General features: G+C 33.3%; 1 protein-coding gene across 3 annotated transcripts in view; it reads left to right on the forward strand.

Moving 5' to 3' along the window:
• LOC134540763 (uncharacterized) overlaps nt 1-25,209 on the forward strand; it is an 81,974-nt gene that overhangs the window by 42,220 nt on the left and 14,545 nt on the right. Inside the window, exons 2-6 of one of the 3 annotated variants that reach the window (XM_063383671.1) lie at nt 1,264-1,365; nt 6,114-6,230; nt 8,330-8,456; nt 10,105-10,244; nt 22,879-23,141. The gene's annotated coding sequence lies outside the window, so the exon portion shown is untranslated. Of the gene's footprint in view, nt 1-1,263; nt 1,366-6,113; nt 6,231-8,249; nt 8,457-10,104; nt 10,245-22,878; nt 23,142-25,209 lie in introns of those variants that run through there. The other 2 variants (XM_063383672.1, XM_063383673.1) reach the window with 2 other exon arrangements.

Genomic DNA, 25,209 nt, shown 5'->3' on the forward strand with positions numbered 1-25,209 from the left:
TTCCACTCGATTGGAACAACCATCGATTTGACTTTTCAATCATATTTTCGTCGTTTGAATTATTAATATTATGTAATTTAACGATCGTCCACCGATTTTCAGCACAATTGGTACGGTTATTTAAAAGTAATGTTGAAAATTCAAATACGTTTTGAACCAACAATGGTGTTTTACAGTTACACATAATAATTCAAATTACACCCGGGATCTTTTGCACAATGTTTTAGAAAATATTGTAACACATTATAAATAAGTTTGGTGTATTTGGGATGCGTATTTGTTATAAAATCGTGTTAATATTATACTCCTACCGTGAACAAAGTTTTTATAAATTTGTATATATAACATTTGAAACTACTTTACTTTGATATGGCCTCGTGGGCGTGTGGTTAGCGTACCAAACTCTAAAACTTAAGTTAGTCGGTTCGAAACCCGGCAGCTGCGAAATTTATTTTTGTACTTGTAAAAATAAATATGGCGCACGCAACATTTCAAAAGTAATAAATATATTTGAAGTAATGAATGCAAATAAAAGTAAATTTATTAATTCAATTGCACATTTCATTTCACTCCTTTGTATCCATACAAAATAGTGATAATTCAATAAAAATGATTCAATTTTATTCATAAAATTATGCAGAGGTATATTATATCATGCAAAAGATTGAAAAATTAAAAAAAAAATTCTTCCTCAAAGAATATAATATTTTTAATGCCTAAATGGTTTAGTTGCAAAAACCTATTACGGCTCAGTCTCAGGCCGAATATGATATTTCCTTTTCTTCTGGATCAATCATTTCATCAATGTTTTGTTATGACGTTGTCACGTTAAACTATCGTCCGTAAACCGACTTTACAGACAACCAATTTTTTTTTTATAACATGGATGTAAAAATGCTACTTTTTTTTGAAAACTTAAGCAATTATTAATTTTTAAACTTTAAAATGACATTGAAATTTGTATTTCTGACTTATCCAAAAAAAATCACGACGTATAAGATTTTTGCTACAATTAGTTTTGTTAAAAAGTGCGTTTTACTAGGGTTTTCTGAGCAGTCTTTAATTAATGCAGCATTTAGTTGAAAACCACCCTTTCAAACATTTTTGTACAGTGATAACGTTCGTTTTCACTGCACTTAATATAAATAAAGATTCTGACTTGCAAACTCAAATTAGCATCATAATTTTCCCATTTTTTATTACGCTGGTAACGTGCTCAGCTTCTGGTATCTTAACAATACTAATGTTTTATCTTTCTTACAGGTGGCGTCTTCCCACGACTATGCTTCGGACAGCGTTGCGGAACTCCGTGGAATTGGGAAGAGAGAAGTGAATTGCTCTGCTTTACCAGATGTATAAGTGCCGGTAAATCTTAAAGCATGAACCTGAAACAGCCTGCGCTAAGTCATTGTCCTACGCCATGAGATGCATTTGATTCTATAATTTATTTAGTTGAGATTAGTTATTATTTTTTGTTGGTGTGACGAGATAAATCAACTCTCTTTTAAACCATTAATTTGTGATTATTTGACCTTTTAGTAATGTTATAATATAAAGATGCCTTAGGGATAGCAGCGTTATTAATTTTGAGGGTGCATATCGACAAAGGAGATTGCGACCTCGATTTTGTATTAAGATTATAAATAGGTGTAAGAGCTTATTAATAAGGTATGTTCACTTTTATGTCCCGGAGTCCTTACCTCCATATGGGATCTACAGATCAAAAACTGAATAAATAAATAAATAAATCTTACTTTATCTGAGTTCAGACCAACGTGAGCCAGATTGTTTTCTATCCTTATTTTTTTTATTTTATGTTAGTAGGAAAGGACAATATAATTCAAATTTTTTGTTTATTTTATTATTTTACTAATATTTAAATTCCAAATACAATTTTTAAGTACAGTTTTTCTGTAAATTAATCACAATGGATCTCTTGCATTTTTCGTTACATGTCAAACTTTCTTAACAGATATTTAAGACATATCAATGGCTGTAGAAAAAGGCACGCACGTGTTTATTATCATAATCATTTGCGGAAAATTTCAACCTCGAAAATATTGTCCATTAAATATCTTGTGAGAATTTGGTGATCCAACAACAAATGCGAGAGCGCTATCGCAGTAACTTGACAGGAAAAATAACGATAACCAAAAAGGAACGTCAAGAAAACCAAATAACCAGTGGGTCATTTGAGACCTAGCCTGAAAATTCCACTTAATCAGAACTATTTTAACACCAGTTACGTGAGGAAAAAATTGGTTTTCACCTTATTTTTCCATAATTTATGAGATAAATGAAAGAGAATTATATAACTTGTCTGTTTATTATTTTTATTTTAATATTAAAAATCATTTAATTTCACTTTAATACTTCAGTTTAAATTAGAATCATAGAATACTACGATCAGAGATGATACATTTGTATGTACTTACATTAGTTAATATACTAAAATGTGATATAATAACTGGTTGAGTTATAAACAGAACATGTATATAAGAGCTTAAATGAAAATATTTTGTATTTTGTAAATCAGTGTACACTGAAATGACCACAACTCAAACAGGTTGACAAGTACAAGTAGCCCTAGACATTAATTAATCTGCAACGCTAATTTAAAAAAATGCAAATAGAATGAATGTTTGAAAAGAAGTGCAATAAACGAAGAAGAAACATGACTAAAGTGTACAAGAAAAATATAGAAAATGTTAAAAATATAAGAATAATGAGGGACACTTAAGCTCTTAGTTAAAATGTTGTGATTTCAATTAATTTTAATTTAATAAATATATATAAAGCTAAATATACTTTGTTTAGAGAATAGTTGAATATAGACAAAAGTTTAAGTTTAATTTCGGGACTTTTATACAACATTCAACTATGGCAATCTTATGAAAATAATTCTTTGGAAACTACTGGCCAACGTATTTCTCGTAAATCTACAAATATGCAATTGCTGATATTAAAACAAATCAATGTTTAGTAAGTAGAGAGAAAGTCAGAATTTGACTTTTAAATTTAGCTGCGAGAAACAAAATATAACTTACACCATAGTGCTTCCCAAGGTTGTTGTAAGCCTTGAAGTTGGAGCTGGACAGCTTTTCAATGGAGTATGAAAAATTGAACAATTAAATAATTTAGTTGAAATAATTGGTGTTAACCACTTTATTTTCCATATGTATTTTTACGTGTTACTTGAGAGAGTATATACTAGAAAATAATACAGATTGAAAAATACATTGAACTACATTTACAGAATCAAATTCCCTTCACATTGCATCAAGTGTAAAAAAAAATCAAACGAGGGTTCGAAGAGAAAGGTCATCGTTAGTAACAATTTCTGAGAACCATCACGCAATGTTACGATGTATGTGACTCATACTCCCTTGAATCTGAAAGCGATGACTCTTTTACAGATGTAAATTGTGTTGATATATCCTTATGGCATATTTCTGGCAGGTGACCATACACTATTGCCTGTTTTTAATGTAGACTTCATAAAGGTTTACTTTTTCGATTTTATCTTCAGATATGGGAAAGAGATGTTTTCTCTAAGACTGTACCGAATATGCAACAAAATGGGATTTATTTGGAATAAATGGGTGGGATTCGTAGCCACTGATGAAGTCCGACAGCCAGAAATCAAATGTAGAGATATTACATTTTCGATGCAATAATCTCAATGGTATCTCATTTTAAAATAAATATATTAATATTTTAAGAAAGAGCTGTTGAAAGACAGAATTAAATAGCCAGACAAAATTTTGTCTCAAACGAACAGCGTAATTGAGGTTGGATTCCTAATGGAATTCTATAACTTTTCCATCTGCTCAAGACATCATTTTTGGACCACAGACAATGGAAGGAGCATTGAAAGAGTGTTTAAACATGGGGTATGTATTAATTTACTGCCTTAATTTAAGTAGCGAATTTAAGGCGTACTGCCTTCTCTTACACTTAACCACATACATTTTTACTAAGTACATGCAAAATAAACTTGATAAACACTATAGCCTTAAAATACCAAAAATTGTCACAAATACATTTAAATTAAAACTCAACAAACATATCGGTGAAAAAATTAAAAACAAAAAAAACATAAGATACACATGAGCTACCTAAAGTATAATATATTAAAGGTATATTATAAAAAGGCCCTTTTTGAATCCATATAATGCTAAAGTTATAAAGATTTAAAGATATTTTATAACCTAAACATTTATGTAAAAAAAACTAACGAAGACACAAACAATTTATATATATATACACACACACACAAAGAGATGCAGAACAGAATTGGCAGAGTCATGGAAGAAGAGGCGGAGGAAAGATTACACAAGCGATCCACAGGTTTATTTATGTACTTATTTATTTGACTTTTGTTTGGGCGTAGTTAAGCCTTTTCTTGCACCTAACCAAGATTTTAAAAAACCTATAATTAGTTATGTCTAGCACTCAAACATTAAATTACATACTAATACATTATAAATTACAACAATTACTAAATTACGTCTACCAATTACACATCTAAGTTTAGTACTAACATAAACTATATAAAATGTTGTAATATTATTATTTAATTAGTATACAAAACTTAAGACCTTTAAATAGAAAATAATATTATTTATAATTAAAATTTTTCTTTTGATTCTGTCATTATCTCACACACACACACACACACAATCAATCAGCATTCCCTCTATTAAGCATCGAAAATGGTACCAAGATCCAGACGATTTTCGGAATTATTCCCTGAATTTCTAGCTAAAATATTACAGACTCTCAAGATGGCAGCCAAGACGGCCGAAACGTTGTCGTATGAAGTGGTATACTACTGCGCTCTAGCGGGTAAACTTAAACTAATATGGCGACAATACTTCTACAGCACACGACATGTGTAGGCCTACTACGTGACACTAGCGTTCCTTGCATCGATAACTGAAAACAAGATGCTGGCGGCGCCCTCTAGCAGATGATGTGTGTTAACTAGAGCTCCTTGTAGATAGTATTGAAAATAAATGTGACTACAACGCCATCTAGCGAGTGATGATATTATTCGTTAAAAAAAATTTAAAAAAAAAAAGTTGTTTGGAAATCTTAACCCAAAAAACATTTTGAAAAATTTTAAATCAAAATCACTTTTTCATACAAATATGACACTAAATTACTAAGTGAAAAATTGCACTTTTGGGGAAATTAATGTCACCTGATAAATATTTTTTTTTTTTTTTTTAGATTTTGTGTTTATTTTTATGGTATTCCTCCCCACCCTCCCCAAGTGTTTAAAATTCCTCACATTTTTTTAAAGGGCCAATTAATGCCATATGAGTGGTCGGCCCTAAACACAACTAGGCCTATACACTGTATTTTTTTAAAAATAGAACATAACTATTTATGTGAAATGACAAATACTTGTAAAATGAGTACATCTGCATGAAAACAACTGTATCACTAAACAAAAGTGTCCGCAATAATACTCGACTAGAATTCTTACCCGGGCATTTACGATTTGTGTTGTCCCAATAACTCCAAGAATTAAAATTATTTGTGAACCGTTCCCTCAATATTTTTCCAGTATTAACTGCGCACATAATATGAATGATACACCGAAAGAAAGTCCAGCAGTTATTTAATTTCCTAAATTAACTATTTTATGGTTTGAAAATAAATTATGTTTTTATGAAACGTATATTAAAATATAAAATTATGACCCAAGTTCGTAAAACATACACAATATCATCCCGAAAAACGTTTTTTTAATGAAAGAAAAAAATAACCATAGCCGTGTGTTGTAGAAACTTTCAATATCTGTCCTGTAGTATTACAAGTTATTTCTTGGAAACTGGCATCCAAAAAAATCTTTTGTAAGAGTACAGAAATTTTAATCTCTCTGTGGGAACACGTGGAAAAATAAAACGAATCATTACCTATCGTCATGAAACACCTCGGTATTTTCTGGCTTAAATTTTGGAAACCTCGTGATAGTTCAGCGACGGGAAATGTTTTCCAACTCAGATCCTCCTAAATGCGAGTCAAGTGTGTTAAAATGAGGATGTGTGCTTGAGGCGTACTCCTGGCTTCAATAATTCAATTGGTGAAATTGTTTCTTGCAGGTGATCAAGAGATGCTGCCGCAGGTCGATAGGTTGTCAAGAGGGCCCCCGCGGGAATCACGAAGAAAGAATCGAAGCTCACAAAGGACACGAAGGAAAGGATACTCACGAAGGACACGTAATGAACCCAAGACACGAAAAGTCTATTCCTGTCTTAGTCCTCAAGTGATTTCCGCAACATGTGACTCTAGCAAACCGTTGGGAAAGCACACGAAAAACCATCGGCAATGTACGATCGTCAAATAAAGGTCCAAGGTTTCTTTTGATACGGAATCATTATTTTTGGGACCTTGCTGGTGTTCACATAGTCGTACGACTATTTTTTTTAATTATTGCAGCTTTATACCGTAAAAGTAATTATCCATTAATTCATTTTCAAATCCATCGTCCATAAAGAGTTAGAGCCTTGAAATCACAATAAAATTATTTCTCTTGCATTGCAATGTGCAACAAGAAGTTGACAAGAGTACGCCCGTATGGTCTCATCGCCGGATGGATGATGACTTAGCTGATTCATTATGGTAGAAAAGTAGATTTGGAGCACAAATACACTCGCCTTAGTGACGTGATTGTGCCAAATTTCCCGTGAAGGGCCATAGAAAACCTCGAGCCAGTCCGAAATATGAGAGCCTCTGCACTCCGTACATATGTCCAAATGAACAAGCAACGATGAGGTTTGATAGTGCACAGGTAATCAAGTCTAGAGTGGAGCTAAATTATACGAGACGTAATCGTACAAAAATTATCTCTGAGTCGGGGTAATACTATCTTTGACTCCGCGATTTTATAACTTTGGAGGACACATAAGACAATCGAAAAATAAGTGTGGCTTTTTATCAAAGGAATAAATTAATAATGTATGTTTTAGGTGGTCTCATAAGCGGTGACCGTGAAATAGTTATAGTCATAATTTTACGAATTTATCATGAACACGATTGAACGTCGATAAAACTATTCTTATTTGAAGTGTTCTGTTGAAATATTCCATTAAAAAAATTGTAATATTTAAATAATATTTTATTTATTACATTTTAAAAATAAAATAACTAACATAATAAAAGCATTATGAAAGCTACGAAATTCGAGGGCAAAAATTAATAACTCACATCTAACAGCAGAAATTCCTCACCAGGTGTTGATACTGGCTGAGCTAGTCGCAAACTCACTCATGCAGTAGTCTATCCATCAACGAGTAGCTCTGAAACCCGCCCAAAGTAGTTAACGCTTATTCCACAAACATGATCCATCTGCACAAAATATTTTCATGGTGGTCACCAATAATCCAAGTACTAACCAGATCTAATTTACTTCTATAGTCTGACCAAATTTAAGTGTATAAATAATACAATATGGAGGCTGTGATAATTCTTCATTGGCTTATAATTGTGTTTAAATGACACGAAATATATATAATAATAATATTGTTTGCATTGTAATCCAAAACATAAGTCTTTGCGAATATGAGTACAGTTTTTGCAACTGCCAAAAGAAACACCCTTTAACTATACTTCGTTACGTCTCTTCGAGAAAAATTAAAGAGAATTTTTGCACAATGATTTCATAATTTGTTCAATTTAAACTAAAATACATATTTTTAATTGTTTGCAGTAATTTATTCTTTTATTTTAAAGGTGACCTTACTGAAAAAATAAGGGTTAAAAAAATATTTACATTCTTAATAGTTACACTGTTAATTGTGTTACCTAAGTTATTCAAGTAAATTTAATATTTCATTACAAAATGTCAGTAAAGTCTGCATCTACTATTGTTTGACCTTTTGAATTTGAGTGTGAAGGTAGAATGAGTGTAGATTTTTTATTGTATTTATGCGAGAAAAAAACTTCAAAAAATATCTAACCCTTTTTTCAACTCAAGGCTAAATTACCACACTTTACAAACTTGGCTGTATCATTTTGAAAAGGGCTTTGCTCTCAGAAGGATAAATATTTATTTAGCTTATGTATGTTCACAGTGCATCATCCAAAAAGTGATGCGAAACGCATTTTACCTGAGTAAACAAGCATACTAAAAACTTTACGAAAAAAAAAAAACATTGTCATCAATAGAAATTTTGAGTGCTATTCAGACACCATTAGTGATCCTTTAGCAGTTTGCTAACACCCGGAGCTGTGCAGGCTGTGTGGAGACCTATCCAGGCGGCCCGCCTTAATACTGCAGTCAGCCTGCAGAGGGAGATGTGCTACTGGGTGGTTTCAGGCGGCGGACGGCAGGCTGAACGGACAGGCCCTCGGAGACCACACGGTGGACCTGCTGACGCCTAACACGACAGCCTGGAGGCCCGACAAGGTCCGTGAGATCGTGCACGGCTGCGTGGCCACGGCAGGTCAGACTCTTCAAGTGAATGGTCACGAATTTCAAGATTCATCCATTTCTTAACAAACTTCATAGAGTATATTTATTTGTTAAAAATCATGTTGAAGCTCGATTGAACCCATTTAATTATGAATTTCGCTGATTCAATGATTTATTAAAACGATAATATACGACGAATTTTTACTTGGTATATTGCATAGTTGTTCAAACCCAGAAAAACTGACTTCTCGTAATTTACCAAGACGTAGTTCGTCATTCAAGAATTTAAGTAAAGGATATTTTTTTGAATTTTTTACAAAAAAAATATAATATTGTTTTATAACTTGCGTGCATCTGGCTACATGAATTTCTGTTTTTTTAACACAAAATGCCATGTTTATGTGGTGGAACGTGTTAATAAATTTTTCTTAATAAAATGTAATGGAATGTGATGCAATAACTAATACATACGCATTACCTAGTTAATGATGGGCGAAGGTTTTTGAACCACACATAAAAATCTTATACTGAAAAAAAAAAGTTTAGATGGACCTACAACGATTCTATCATGTATCGACCATAAGAAGTTATTTGAGTAAACTGTTAATATCTTTTCGAGTAGATCACAATTTCTGTGACCGGGAAATGTTTTATAAAATAATGGTTTTATGCGACAAAAAATATCCCTAACAATTTTTTTCAAGTGTCTGTATACAAATGTTTGATCACTGGTATAAATTTTACAGCTGCTGTCTACTTGAGACACTATTGCCAAGGGATGTAATTAAATTAAGAATTCACACTTGAATGTTCGCATGCCAATTCGACATTTGTCAGAATATTGAAAGTCTGTGTAAGTGTTTTGCAAAATTTCTTTAGTTTTTAGGGTTGTAATTAACTGTAAGAAAATCTGTCAGAGAAAAGTTTTCCGCAATAATAAATAAATTATGGAGGAAAAACCAGCTTCTTAATTTCATTTCAGTTAATGCTCTTAAGAAAACCAGTATATCTCAAAATTAATTTTTTATACTAAAATCACAGCCGCCATACATCTAAATACGCTATCACAATAAAAAAAATGCGCAAGGCCAGTCATTTTTAGCACGTTGGCATCAATTTGGAGACCCCCAGTATTTTCACACGGTCAACTGTGTGTGGCTTTGTTACGATCATCAGTTGCAAGTCAAGTGAAGGTGTATATTGGATCAAATCCACAGCAAAGAATGTTATTGAACTACCAGAGACAACTCACACCCAATGTAAGTTTTTTAAGAGTTTATTCATTAAAACTCATTTTTTCGTCGAAAGTCAGAAAAAATATATATAATTTGCACAATATGTAAATAAATTGCCGTTTAAATAAATATATCTGTATATATTAAATTAAACTGTTTTTTATAGTCACCACTTTTCAACGGGTGCCTTAGGTGTTTTACAAGTAACTAGTTTAAGATAGTGATAAAATTCTGGTTTTTCTTCTAGCTTTTGTAAATGCATTTTTACAAATGCAGTATTTCAGATTAAAAAAAAATAACTTTTTTATTTTCTTAATTGAATTAAATAAATATGTAGCCACCATGTCACTCATATCACAATCGCCTGCTTTCAGGCAATGTAATAGTTTATGTCTACGTGTTGAAAAAAAGATGTTTTTAATTTGGTGTCGAATGTGTTTACAGAACAACGAATGACATGAGCAACCGCGGACTGCAGCTCTGGCGCCCATTATTGGTAGGGACTGGAAAAATTCGCGTGTTCAATGACCTCCAGGATACTCCACGATCCTGTGCACACTCGTGCAAACCACGCCTGCTGACTTGTGAGTAGAGAACTGAAAAATTCGCGGGTTCATTTCGTGTTATGCTAAAATTCAAATAATTATACCTTAGTGCTGCTTCTGTCATTGGTTCACTGTTAATCTGGAGGACTGAGGGCCAATTAGAGACCCTCACTCAATAGAAGTGTCGAATCACAGGCCACCCAGTCGAGACGACTCACAAGTCAGCAGCCAATGAACTGTTGGCATTTGCCCGAGTGTGTAGAGGATATTGGATTCTATCCTGGAGGTCATTGAACCCGCGAATTTTTCCGGTCTCTACTTGTGAGGTGTCTCAACTGGGAGACTCGTGATTTGACACTTCTTTGACTAAGGGTCTATAATAGGCCCACAGTCATCCAGGTTAACAGTGAACCAATGGCAGAAGTTGCATAAAAATACAATTGTTTGCATTTTAGCATATCGCGAAATGAATCCCCGATTTTTTTCCGGTCTCTAATTATTGGACAGTCTGTCTTCGTTGAGACTACAGTTTTACGGAGTTATTTTACTTCTCGAGGAAAACTCCCATTGAAGGAACCCAACCTCGTTCTCTAACTGTAGGGTCCAGTAGGGTTGTCACACCCGTGTCGCAGTCACATGCATGCCTGCCTTATGTGCACGGGTTCTGGGTTCAAGTCCCGAACAAGAAATGCCCGAAAACATGCATTTATCCACAACAGTATTAGAAAAAAGCTAAACAGTCAGCGAAGGTTTCTAAATAATGTATTAGGATTCTTAAGAATCTGTTGTAAATGAAGATATCGTTGTCCTAGTGTTTACATAAAATTATTACAAAGAATACAAATACCTATAAAACAGAATAATGCTGGTAAACATTTTTGTGCTAGTGAGCCAAAGCTTTTAGGTTCGATTCACGGAAAAATTGCGAATTTTTTAATATATATCTTAATGTCTTAATATCACGCGTTCGTTTAAAACAAAAAAAAAAACCTGAAAATACCTATCTCATTGCAAGCCACAACTCTGTGTTAGCTTACCAATAAAACTCCTTTACGTTTTGAAGCGAAAGTCGACTGTTAACCCACGTGAAGTAAAATACAATTCTATATTTTTAAAAAATACTTAATTTAACAACTACACAAATATCACAAATTATACTTGAGCTTTTTAAATTAAGTTAGAATTTTTAGAATCGTTACTTACCTAATACAATAATTTTGTTTTTTTGTTAAAATAATAGAAAATTTCACAAATTTTAAAAACACGAATTTTCAATAAGTCAAAAATTACACAATTACTCAGTGATATGGTGAAATAATGTAAACTAGAGTCAAATTCAAGAAAAAAAATGGTTTTGATTTCGGTTGTCCAGACATTTTTAATTCGAAACTCCGCAAATTCCTGAAATCATTACGGATAGATTTTGCATCGTTCATTGAAAAATAACATGACCGATATCTTACCTTTGGTCTAATTTCAATAAATGCATCCGTTTAAAAAAATCGTTGTTTAAGAGAAGGAAAGTAAAACAAATATTTAAAACATTAAATTCCTAATAGTATTAAAAGGCTTTTGTAGTTTATATTTTAACAGATTAGTGCGCATTAACGTATTTTTACTTTAAACTTACCATATAAGTAACTAGCTTCAGTACCCAGCGTTTCCCGGGCTGAACACAGGGTGAAGGGGAACTGTTTAGAGATCATATGTAATTAGTAATTGTCTTCTTAATTTGAATGTCAAGTGTGCAAAATAATTTATATCACTTTCAGATCCCGACAGACGTTGTTCTGCCAGTTTATAGTTATTTACCTGGTCTGTATGTAATCTAGACTCTATAAAGCAATATAGAAAAAAAACTGAAAAATAAGGGATTACTAATATTGAAAAGATTCCATTATCTAGCTAATGTCGGCATGCATTGCAATGCCTCATCCAGTTTTGTTTTGTTATATGTTTGAAGTAGTTACACATATACAAATAATCTATCCATATCTCTAAATATGTATTTATATCTATCTACATCTATAGTCCTATATATCTATGTATCTCTGTATCTATATTTATCTCATTTCTATGTATTCTATATGAGGGTACTGATTGCTTGATTGTTAATATCACACCGGTGTTTTTATACTTGTATGGGAAAATTAAGAATGATAAGGCATCTAGTACGTGGCAACAATGTTAATAGGCAATAGGAAATAAACTTATAGCACCTGTGGCATTGCCAACACACACTTCGTACGAGTACTGCATGTTGTATCTAACCCCCTCCAACGCATTTGATTCTAAATTGGACTTTTAGTAAGGATCCCTAATGATATTGATAATATAATATAGCCTATAGCCTTCCTCGATAAATATACTATCCAACACTGAAAGGACCAGTGGTTCCTGAGATTAGCGCGTTCAAACAAACAAACAAACTCTTCAGCTTTATAATATTAGTATGGATTTATTGCATGAAAGAATTATTTACCAGAAATATTGTTAGTAAATTATTTAAAGCTAAAATGTGTCGTTTCAGAAATGAATTAGCATTTATTACGACACAGAAATTACTATTAAATGTATTTCCATCATAATAATTTTGATAATCTTTATCTCATAATGTGAATGTATAATATATGTAATTTAACAAAATATGTATCAAAAGCTACTAGCGTTAGTTATTAACATGAAAATATTGCATAACGTTATTCAATCAAGTAGCTCTTAACTGTAAGCCAATAAAATATCCAAATTTAATTGACAGCTGATTGTCAATATCATGTAACTTTTGTTATGAAAGTTGTACCAGTTAACAACTAAAACATTTTAATTTAATCACGTTAGTGTTAGATGTTGATAAGTTATATGCAAAGCAGAAAGAAAGTTATTGTTTTTAAATTAATTATCAAATAAAAGTTATAATTAACATTAAATGAAACCAAAAGCTAGAAGTATTTATAGAAATCATCATAAGGCTTTAGCAAGCAACAAGTATCCTAGGAATGAAATCAGTATATAAATAACAATTCAATTAAAATAACATTAATTAATCAAAAAAACATATGCATGCAATTGAGGTACATTCACAACTATTTTTGAAAGAAAAATCAATCTTAATTAATAAAAAAAAAAATCTCTTTCTTGTATTAAGTTTTATAGTGAAACAGTAAATTGAAATTTTAAAATATTTATTTATGTAATGGTATTGAAAGTATCTCATGTCATTTTCATTTCAGGATTGTCCAGATTATTACTGAGAATACAGTAGATTAATAAGTTTATTAATTAACTCCTTAGTTACATGCTGGACGGCTGACTAGTGATTACAAAACCAATTCAACCTAAAGATTATTAAAGTTTAAGAGTCAGTAATACCCCTGGGGAAGAAGTTATGCGAGAGGTGATGTAACTTCCATAATAACAGAAAAACGAAGCTACCTGAAATTGTATAATTTTTTGTGTGTGTGCATGCATGTCCAATAAACACTTCCATTTTGAAAAAAAATATATATATTTTTTTTAAATTGTGCTTTGAAAAAATTAATAAAGTTCCCTTAAATCGACAATTTTGAGTACAATATTTTTGCACTTCTGCAACTGGTAGATAAATTTTGCCAAACAAAGAGCAAAGTCAGTGAATTTTAAATAATGAATTACTTAACTGGAACTCTTAAATTTTTTTTGTTAAGTCGTAATGATGGAAGGAGTAAAGTTCAACACCACCTCTAGTGTCATGCTGATGTTCGTGGGCTACTCTCCGTCCGCATTCCTGAGCCTTGGACCGACAGGGTGGTTGGGGGGGGGGAAGAGGAAGAGGGCACAGAGACAGGACAATAATAGCTGTCAGCTTTGAAGGGGAGGGAGGCTAGAGGCCTTTCCAGGTAGCAGTAAAGGGTGAAATCATTGGCGTTAGATGTGCCAGTGCCTTGGTACACTTACAAGTTTTCAAGGTGTCGAACTAGCATAAAGATACTTTCATCATAGTACGCAAAAATACCACTTGTAATAAAAAGCATCACCCCTTTAGTTTCAGATCAGCGTGCTGACCACTTGACTCCGTGATGCGAAAGATTTTGTAAATTCTAATTACTAGGCGGAGTTTTAAAGCAAATTTGGGGAGAGGAGATTTATTAGATCATTAACAAATAATAATTAGCGGAGAAATGTACCACTTTTTATAATACAGTACCTGTATGCTTCATAATAAAAATAATAACAAATAATAAAAAACTAATTCCAATTTCATTTGCAATATTTTCCTCTTAAATGACTATTAGTACTATTTTTTATATGACTGTAAATATTCTGAATTATTTATAAAATCATTAACAAATAATAATTATCGGAGAAATGTACCACTGTTTATAATAATAAAAAATAAAAACTAATTCCAATTTCATTTGCAATATTTTCCTCTTAAATGACTATTAGTACTTTGGTTGGGAAAAGACTGCGCATCACGAGATGGCAGAAGCTGCCAAGCTAGAAATACAAGAAGCCATCAAAAGATGACATGTTGATGAAAATGGAATTGCACTGTTGACGGTGGTTGTTGACGGTAGTTGGCCCAAACGTTCATATCGCACTAACTACAACTCTCTTTCAGGAATGGTAAGATATATCAAATTACGTCTTTACATTCTCATTTCAGTATTTTAGTCTCGACTTCAGTGTATTTCAGACGCCGCCGCTGATTGGCGTGTTTTCTTGGAGATTTTCGCATACATTTTTTCCCATTTATTTTGGAGCTGCTTTATTAATACCTCATTTCACCTATATGGGTTTTCAAGACCTTAGATATCAAAACATACCCAAACATCTTCACTCTAGAGTATTATGACAAAACTACGAAGTTGTTATTCAACCTATGTATTAAAGTTATGATAAAGCTATATGAAGTATGGTTGTTGCGGTACCAACTGTAGACATATTTTTCTGCAAAGTTCATTGTTGAAACTTTACATCTAATAAAAACATAATGCAAGTAATTGGATACCGGTGTGAAATGCACACTCAGAGAAAGGTTTCATTAAGCGTACTAAATATGCGTTTGTATGTGATGAAACGAATACATACATTGTTGCTCTAATAAAATATTTAATTGAGCACTACAATTACCAACTCAATGCTCAGCACTCATATGCTCTTGCCTCAGACTAATGTTAAAATGTTTATGGTCTCGTATCAATGAAATATAATATGCAAATAATATGTTTTGTTTCAGTATTCTTATGCATTTGATATTTTTTTATTATAAAATATATTCGTATTAAAGTTTCCGGAAATTCTTTCACATATATCTATAAATAGTCACATAAGAGTTATATCATGCGTTTTATGATTTTCTTATGTACTTAACAGTCTACAAGTATACTTATGGTTTCATTTTTGAAGATACTTTGATTACCATTCGAGATAACATATGTTTCATTAATCCTAACTATTATTATCAAGTACAGGGCATTCTGCTAAAAATAAACCTAACTATTTTTCTTCGTTTGATTTTTCAGGCAGCTTTCGTGGGTTTTTACACCAAAAAAGTAATATTTATAGGTGTCAAAAATAATTATTGCTCATTCTGTCACCGTGCAGAGGTGCGCAGTGAAACACCAAAGGAACATACCTGTTTCAAAAACTGGAATTCTGACCAGAGTTCTAGTAGCATGGAGGCAGCAATTATCGCCGAGGGGTTCCTTTCTAGTATGGACATGTACGGATGCATATATGCCAAAGTAATTGCAGATGGAGACTGTAGTATCTACAAGTTGTCAGACAAGTTGTGAGCGTCTAGTGAAACAAATGTTGTATGGCTATTCGCCCAATACACCTCCTATACAGCATGGGAAGGTCAACGAAGAACGTGCACTCAGGGAAGTAGAAAATGAAACCGGGCTGAAAATAAGTCAGAGTGGACTTTTTGTACATGCTGATATTACGTTCCTAGGAGCCACACCCGACGGATTACTGGACAACAGTTCAGGAATAGTAGAAGTGAAGTGTCCGTATGGTATAATGTCTGCGCACCCTACCGATGCCATAATGGCGGGAAAATTTAAAGCTGTGAAATTTTTGGAAGGAAATTACAGTATGAACCAATAACATAACTATTACTATCAAGTTCAAGGACAACTTCAGATCACAAAAAAAGATTATTGTATTCTTTCCATTTGGACTCCTCTCGGGCTGCACACCATTCGCGTTGAACGTGATGACAATTTCTGGGAGAACGAAATGAAAGAAAAACTTCGTACATTTTACATGGAATGCCTTCTCCCCGAGATTGTTGATCCCCGCTTTCCACGCTCAATGCCAATTAGGAATGCCAAGAGTATCGAGGAAGCACAGAGAAATCTTTTGGCCAAAACTGCAAGTAAAAAATAATGAAAATCAAATGTATTTGTAGAAGCCACGTGATTTTGTTTCATTGCATTTTAAATATGAAATTAGCTTACTTTAATTAAATAAAAAAATAATAAATAAAATGTGCTCATCAAACACTACTGTATTCTGCATTACTTTTTAATGCATTATATGAACAACGACTTGTGTGTATAGCCACACAAACGCATTTCAGTTTTTTTTTATGTCAGTTATTGTTAATATGCACTAGGAATAAATAATTATTATTAGTAGTTGTAGTATTGTTGCGGTTAACTGATGTAGAATAGTATTTGTTTTCTCATTGTGTGTTATATGCTTGTAAAATTGACATAGCTTAATACTTTTAATTTAAACTTTTTCCAAGTGCTGGAAGCAAAGCGACCAATTTATTTGTCTACTAAGATATTAATTACTAGCTGCAGTACCCGGCGTTGCCCGGGCTGAACACATGGTGAAGGGGACCTTTTTCGAAATCAGATGTAGTTAGTAATTGTCTTCTTAATTTGAATGTCTAGTGTGCAAAATAATTTATATCACTTTTAGATCCCGACAGACGTTGTTCTGCCAGTGTATAATTTAACTGTATATAATCTGTATGTAATCTGGACTCTAAAGCACTATAGAAAAAAGCTGAAAAATAAGACATTACTAATATTGAAAAGATTCCATTATCTATCTAATGCTAGGCATGCATTGCAATGCCTCAATCGGTATTGTTTTGTATATGTTTGAAGTAGTTTCACATATACAAATCATCTATCCATCTCTTTAAACATATATTTATCTCTATTTACATCTTTATATATCTATGTATCTCTATCGCTATTTATATCTTTATATCTACATATCTACATATATACATATATACCTCACACTATCTCTATCTCTTCTATATATAAATCTCTATATAGCTCTATACATCTATATATCTCTTTATCTAACCCATTTCATTCTCTATACCTCGCTCTATCTCAACTTATCTCTGTCTCTCTCTATCTAACTCATATATATATATAATCACTCTATCTCTGTCTATATTTTATATTTAAATAAATTGTGTCATGCGTGCGCACTTATACAACAAAAACAGACGAAGTGTTGAACAGGAATTAGCCTGTAGGCCTATATGAAGTGGTAATTGAAAAATTATAAAAAATTCAAAATATTTTCAAGGAAAAATATACCTTATCGCACACAACCGTTGCGTAGGGACCCGACCGACCGCGTAAGTGAGCCGCGTGGCACTTTATTTTGTGACATTCATTCCCCTCCCGCACTGCAGTGACGCTTAGGTGAAATGCTGCTGCCTAGCTAGCCGAGCGGGGTGTGGGCGGGGCGCTGGAGCAGAGGCAGGCGGTGGTGGGAACGCGAGCGTCAAGAGAGACACGTCGACGACGGACAGTTGCTAGTTACTGAATTACAAAGATGGAAAAATTAAAATATGTTGCTTAAATAATGTGATTAATAAATAACGCGGTAAAAAGTAGCCTATGTTCATCAGGGAGAGAAAAAATTAAATTTGTTGCTTAAATAATGTGGTTAATAAATAACGCGGTAAAAAGTAGCCTATGTTCATCAGGGATAATGTCGGCTTCTAATGGAAAAAGAATTTTTCAAATCGGTCCAGTAGTTTCGGAGCCTATTCAATACAAACAAACAAACAAATCTTTCCTCTTTATAATATTAGTATATGTGTGGTTATGGTACTCAAAATTACCTGTTTTATATAACAGAAATTTTGCTATTTTCGTCTACGAGAACGTTCATTATGCTGAAAACTAACAGTACTCGTATTGGACATATTTTATTTGTGTTTTGTTTGTGACATTGCTTTTTATGACTCCTACATTTATAAGATTTTTTTCCCGTTTATTTTGGTTGTGCCATACACATTTCTTACTCCTAGTATCTAACTATTACAAAGGATTTACGAATTTGCCAACTTTACTACAAGATGTGGTTATTCTAACAATGATATGTCTTTGTTTTACTGTGTACAGTTTAAATATTTGATCTATGAATTAACTATATTATGACTTCAAGATTTGTTTACTGTCAAAATAGGGTAAGGTACCTATGTAATGTTTGGCAGTTTTTTTGGGAATTTATATGAAAATGGATATGCTGACTTGTTTTTTTATTGTTAGGCTAAATTAATACTTAGTACTTTATATCAATACAGAAAATGATTATTTTTGCAAATGTGTTAACATGTTTTTATGTATAGGCTACTTAGATAGCCAATTCCTACCCTATTTTTTTAATATGGTATTCTTAGTCCGTACTCTTTATCCAAATAATTCTTTATAACATAATTTATGACACAATTAAATGACGAAGGTGAACGTAAAAAAAGGCAGTCAATGAAGTAAAGTTTATTGGCGTAAAGCTGGAAATAAATAAAATTTAAAAAAAGTTTTCAATTAAGCTAATGAGGGCTAGAAGTTTTTAGAATTCTCCCAGAGATCCTTTCGGTTAGATAAGGTGCATAAGCTCATGGCGTGAACTGGGTTAAAAGCTGGTTTTCAAAATCTCAAAAACTATAATAAAGCATTGCTACTCTAAAAATCAATATAGTCTTACAATCTATCAAGGTTTTCTTTTGCACACACTGCTTTATTATTGAAAAACACATACCTCAACGACGAAGTTATTCAGACGTTTATTAATAACAACACATACCACACCAAACTCAAAGAACGCTGATTTACATAGCGCCATGTAAGCTACAATAAAAATTATTAAAAATAAAATCAATATCATAAGAAAATAGCATTGCTTATAGAAAAAAATTGTGTACATCACTAATTTTTAGTCACATATTATGGAATTTTTAAATAAATAAGCATAACATTCCATCATAAAATAAAAAAGGACTAGCAATTTATGAAAATTTAAAGTTCTGTCAGTTTAGATTTAACGTTTAGCAAATCATAAAATAAGAGCAATTTTTATGAGTAGGCTTTACGTAGTCTCGTTGACGGCGAGGTGATTATTAATGGTTACGCACAACTTTAAACAAGAACAGGGTTTGGAAAAATAATCGGCCACGGCTTGTGTTAAGGAAGCAACCCAACATTTGTCTAGAGTAATTTATGGAAACCATGGAAAACCTAAAGCAGGACGGCTAGACTGAGAATCGAACCCGAGTCTCCCTAAATGCGAGTCAAATGTGTTACCGTTGCGACATCTCTCTCGGTATATAAATCCCTTCATCAATGTCTCACGCTGTGTCCAGCCCCTGCCCCGAGCGCCCGGCAGGACCACAACTGTCAATCATAATGGCCACTCAAGTTTGTAGGGGTAGAAAACCGGTTTGAGGATGGCTGGTCAAGGAAGAATTGGAGAGAAAGAAACAGAAGAAGCAAGTCTGCAAACTAGGTCCCCACCACCCCCTACCCCCCTGTCACATTCCAGTCCCGCCACCCAGCCAGCCATACAGCCACGCTTCGGAGTTTACCTGGGTAGTGTTACTGACTCTTAAGTGTACCAAGTACGAGTTTTCTTATAAAACTTGGAAATAACTTGATTTTGCTAACATAATTTGAACATGAGGCAAACTTGTATTATTAATCTATAAATTATAAAAAAATTTGCCGAATAACTAACCATTTTGACGCATACATAATAAATGGCCATATAGGATTCTTTTCTTTGTCATTTTACAAACAAACCATATTGTTTTCCGAAAATTTAAAAATTTCTCTTCAGAATATTTCGAATAATTTCATTTTGCGCAAATTTTAAATTGTTAATTAATTAATATTTTTCAAAAATCATCCAGTTTCTGATATTATTAAAGTGCCTATGGAATAGATTTTATAAACGTATAGTTATCTTTAATGTTGGGCCAGAAAACTTACAACACATATTGGTAAGATCTCTGGTGAGTGAGAAATAAATATATTTTGATTCGGAAAAATACACGAGATTAATTGGCTAGGTAATATGTAAAAATAATTGATTATTTGAAAATTAATATAGAAGACAGTGAATAATGGACACATTAAACCTCCACAATACGATTCACTTTTATTGCTGTCCAATGAAACACACAACTTTTCTTTGGAACCGTTTAAATTTTGGTCTAGTTAATAATTGAGTAAATTAAGACATCATGTTTAACAACATAGCAAACCCGTACGCACTTAAGTCACCACAAAAAAAGGAGCTATTATAAACCTGGCTATATGATAACACTGATATTCTAGACACAACAATGACGATAGTATCGACGAAAACGATATGTTAATTGATGCGACATTTCGGGAAATGATCTTTTCCCGTCCTGAGGCACCAACAGACTGAATCATTTGTGCGTTTCTGTGTTGCCGTTGTTTTTCCACATTATTTGTTTAATATCATCTTGGTTTAGTTTATTTGTGGCTGTGTTGTCCTTGTTGATACACTCTAGGCTTTTGAGCCCCATTGTGTCAGTTTGGCCTGCAACAAAACTTTTATTAATTCCTTACTCGGAATTTTCTGTGGTGCTTATGAATTTAAATTTTTTGACACCGGCTGGTTTTACCTGTTTTCTGTGTTTTTGCATGTTCATGTTTCACGTAATTTTCATCTATTTTTTTCATTTTTGACGTGACAACGTCTAATAAATCAATGAACGCCGGCTGCACGCACGAAAAAGTGTCCCACTACGGATGTCCCACTACGGGTGTGTCCTATTTGCTCATTGTACGCATGCGTGGCATCTCTCTTCATGCTCATTGTACGCATGCGTGGCATCTCTCTTCCACTCGATTGGAACGACCATCGATTTGACTTTTCAATAATATTTTCGTCGTTTGAATTATTAATATTATGTAATTTAACGATCGTCCACCGATTTTCAGCACAATCGGTACAGTTATTTAAAAGTAATGTTGAATATCCAAATACGTTTTGAATCAACAATTGTGTTTTACAGTTACACATAATAATTCAAATTACAACCGGGATCTTTTGCACAATATTTTAAAAAAATATTGTAACACATTATAAATAAGTTTGGTGTATTTGGGATGCGTATTTGTTATAAAGGCGAGTTATAAAAACGAAATAATATTATTCCTCTACCGTGAACAAAATTTTTATAAATGTATATATGGCATCTTCTAATTGTAAGGTTTTCGGTTCGAATCCCGGCATGTGCGAAGTTTTTTTTTGTACTTGTAAAAATTAATACGGCGCACGTAACATTTCAAAAGTAATAAATATATTTGAATAATGAATGCAAATATAAGTAAATTTATTAATTAAATTCACTCCTTTGTATACATACAAAATAGTGATAATTCGATAAAAATGATTCAATTTTGTTTATAAAAGTATGCAGAGGTAGATTTTATCATACAAAAGATAGAAAAATTTAAAAAAAAAAATTCTTCCTTAAAGAATATAATATTTTTAATGCCTAAATGGTTTGGTTGCAAAAACCTATTACGGCTCAGTCTCAGGCCGAATATGATATTTCCTTTTCTTCTGGATCAATCATTTCATCAATGTTTTGTTATGACGTTGTCACGTTAAACTATCGTCCGTAAACCGACTTTACAGACAACCAATTATTTTTTTTTTGGGTATTATTATGACCTAAGGTGTACCCAAACATGGCGTATTTCCAAAATAACATCTTCGAATCAGCTTGCTGATTTACATGATTAACATTATGTAGAACGCTTGCTCTTGATGGTTACAAGTGAAAATTTTTGAATGTTGCAGGTGACCAGTGCAACAGCTTGAACGGTTGATTTTTCAGGTGACCAGTGCGACAGCTTGAACGGTTACTGTTCCAGGTGACCACTGCAACAGTTTGAACGATAATTTCCAGGTGAAAAGTGCAACAGTTTAACGGTTGCTGTTCCAGGTGACTAGTACAACAGCTTGAATTGCTCATGATCCAAGTGACCAGTGCAATCGCTTGAATGGTTGCTGTTGCAGGTGTCCACTGAAACAGCTTTATCGGTTGCTGCATCAGGAGACCTATGCAAGAGCTTGAACGTTGGTGTTCCAGGTGACCAGTGAAACAGCATGAACAATATTTTCCAGGTGACCATTGCAACATCTTGAAATCTTGCTGTTTCAGGTGACCAGTGCGACAGCTTGAACGGTTACTGTTCCAGGTGACCACTGCAACAGTTTGAACGATAATTTCCAGGTGAAAAGTGCAACAGTTTAACGGTTGCTGTTGCAGGTGACCAGTGCAACAGCTGGAATTGTTCATGTTCCAAGCGAACAGTGCAATTGCTTGAATGGTTGCTGTTACAGGTGACCACTGAAACAGCTTTATCGGTTGCTGTTGCAGGTGGCCAGTGCAACAGCTTGAAGGGCTGCCTGATCTCGTGTCCCGATGGCCCACTGGGAAGACGGTGTCATGCAGGGTCCCACGCACGGTGCGCCCACAATCGGCCTCCTCTGCGACTTCTGGGCCGATGTGCGCTACGTGGGGACTAAAGTGCTTGGGGGACCTGCTCGGCTACCAGCGCGGTAACTGGGCCGTGACGGGACACATTCTCGAGCGAGGCGACTGCAGCGGACCGAGTATACCTCGGGGCAGCTGGCGGGCAAGTGAGTGACCGAGTGTGCGCTGCCTCTTCCCTACCTCACAGTCACTCGCTTGCCTGACTTATCTTCTTTACTTTCTAGTGTCTCACCTCTTCCTTCCAATTACTTCATGTTATTTATTATTTAAATAATTTTTTTTATTAATTGCTAATTATAAAATATTAGGCCTGACAATTCAATCAAGAAACAATAGTTTCTCGGTTTGTGTAATAGTAAGAGTTTAGATGATATTTGAGACGAACCTAATATTAGATCGTGTTGGGAACACATCCTGGGGTCTTATAGGTCATGTAAACCTATGGTAGGGGAGCGAGGGGCTTGTTGTAACAGGGGTAAGCAGTAACAGGCTCTTTTCACTAGGATCTTAAACTTTATTAGCGTATTTATTTGACTCGATGTGACCTATAGACCGCGCCACATCATGCTGCCATAGCCAGTGTCCGCCGGCCGGCGCAGTGAGCGTAAGTGTGCACGCGCTTCATTTTTTCCACGTAATATAAAATTGTACTGTCTTAAAATTTTGGTTTGCGTTATTATTATCGACTAATTTCAAACTTTCTATATCTTATTTACATTCAAATTTATCTATATCTGATAATATGTAACAGTTTTTAAGATTGCTAAATTGTTAAATAGTTATCTTGATAAATGTTAAAACTCATACCATGGGGTTAATTGTAACAAAATCCCGGGGCTTGTTTAACGTGTTACAACATACCCCAAGTTATGATGTAGATACCTACTTTTTTTTCCTTTCTTCTAGAATGAGGGTGTATAAAAGAAAGTCAGAGCGGGCAACACAAAGCCAAGAAGTGTACGAGTTAGCGGCAGCTGAAGTTTTAGAAAAAAATATGCAGTATTCGGAAAGCTGGTATTGTCTGGTATGTGGTGAAGCTTACGCAGATTCAAATAAAGAAGATTGGGTCGAGTGTATCATTTGTAAGATGTGGGCACATGTAGGATGTGTTACAGGAGACACTATATCTTTTATTTGTATTAATTGTAGCTCAGATGAATACTTGAATTTAATTATAATGGAACCCACCAAATGTTGATTCTTATATAAGTGCAATACTTTGTTAGATAGATATTAAAAAGAGATAATTACGAAGCATACCTTAGATATAAATAATTTAATTACTTACTGTGATTTAAAAGTGCCATGATGATTATTAGTAGTGTTTTACTAAATAAAACTGTTAATTACTTACTTTTTAGGTGTTAATTACTTAAAAAGTGTATTTAAGTTGATTTTTGATAAGAATTACATAATACCTACTTCAGAAAGATGTAAATTTTGTTAAAAATAGACAAATAATAAATGATTAGAGGTATTATTGTTTTTTTTTGTCGTTACTACTTGCCCTGGTAGAAGTTACAACTTGCCCCAAGCACGAGGTAAGTTGTAACACCGCACTTCTTCTAAAAAATAATTGATTGTAAAATAATGACCAATAGTTATGGTATTATTTTTACTTGATTTGGTAGAGGAAGGGTTACATCCTCTATCCATCTTTATTTAGTATCAATTTAATCAATGGATCTCAAGATATATTAGTTTTCATGAGAACCGCTACAACAAGCCCCTCACTCCCCTATTTCCGCTGTTAAACTTCACGTTCAACCTACCGTACCATCACATGCCCTAATCCTCTTCATTGTTAATGCTTAGCTATTTTATCATCTACCTGCTCTTGATTTAATATTACCAAACAAATTAATAATTTAAAATGGTATTAAAAATCTTTTAAAAAATATTTACAGATACTTATAGACATTTTTTACTGGTCATTTATATAATCAGATAACAGCTATATTAGATTTTTATTTTTATTAGTGTTTTCCTATCATTCATTTGTTTCCACATTCTTGATCTAAATAACTATTGTATATTTTGGTTCGTGGTTCGGGGGAAGAAATATAGGCCGTAAAAGAAAACAAAAATTACTACCTATAACTAATCGTGACTAATAATTACGCGCATGTTCGTCATATTTAGCCCTTTCAAATCCCAGTTCACATGACTATTTTACTTGTACCATAAGGTGCACAGGTTTTTGTAAAAATTCGA

The sequence above is a fragment of the Bacillus rossius genome, chromosome 17 (genome assembly GCF_032445375.1).
Source record: "Bacillus rossius redtenbacheri isolate Brsri chromosome 17, Brsri_v3, whole genome shotgun sequence".
Taxonomy (NCBI): Eukaryota; Metazoa; Arthropoda; class Insecta; order Phasmatodea; family Bacillidae; genus Bacillus; species Bacillus rossius.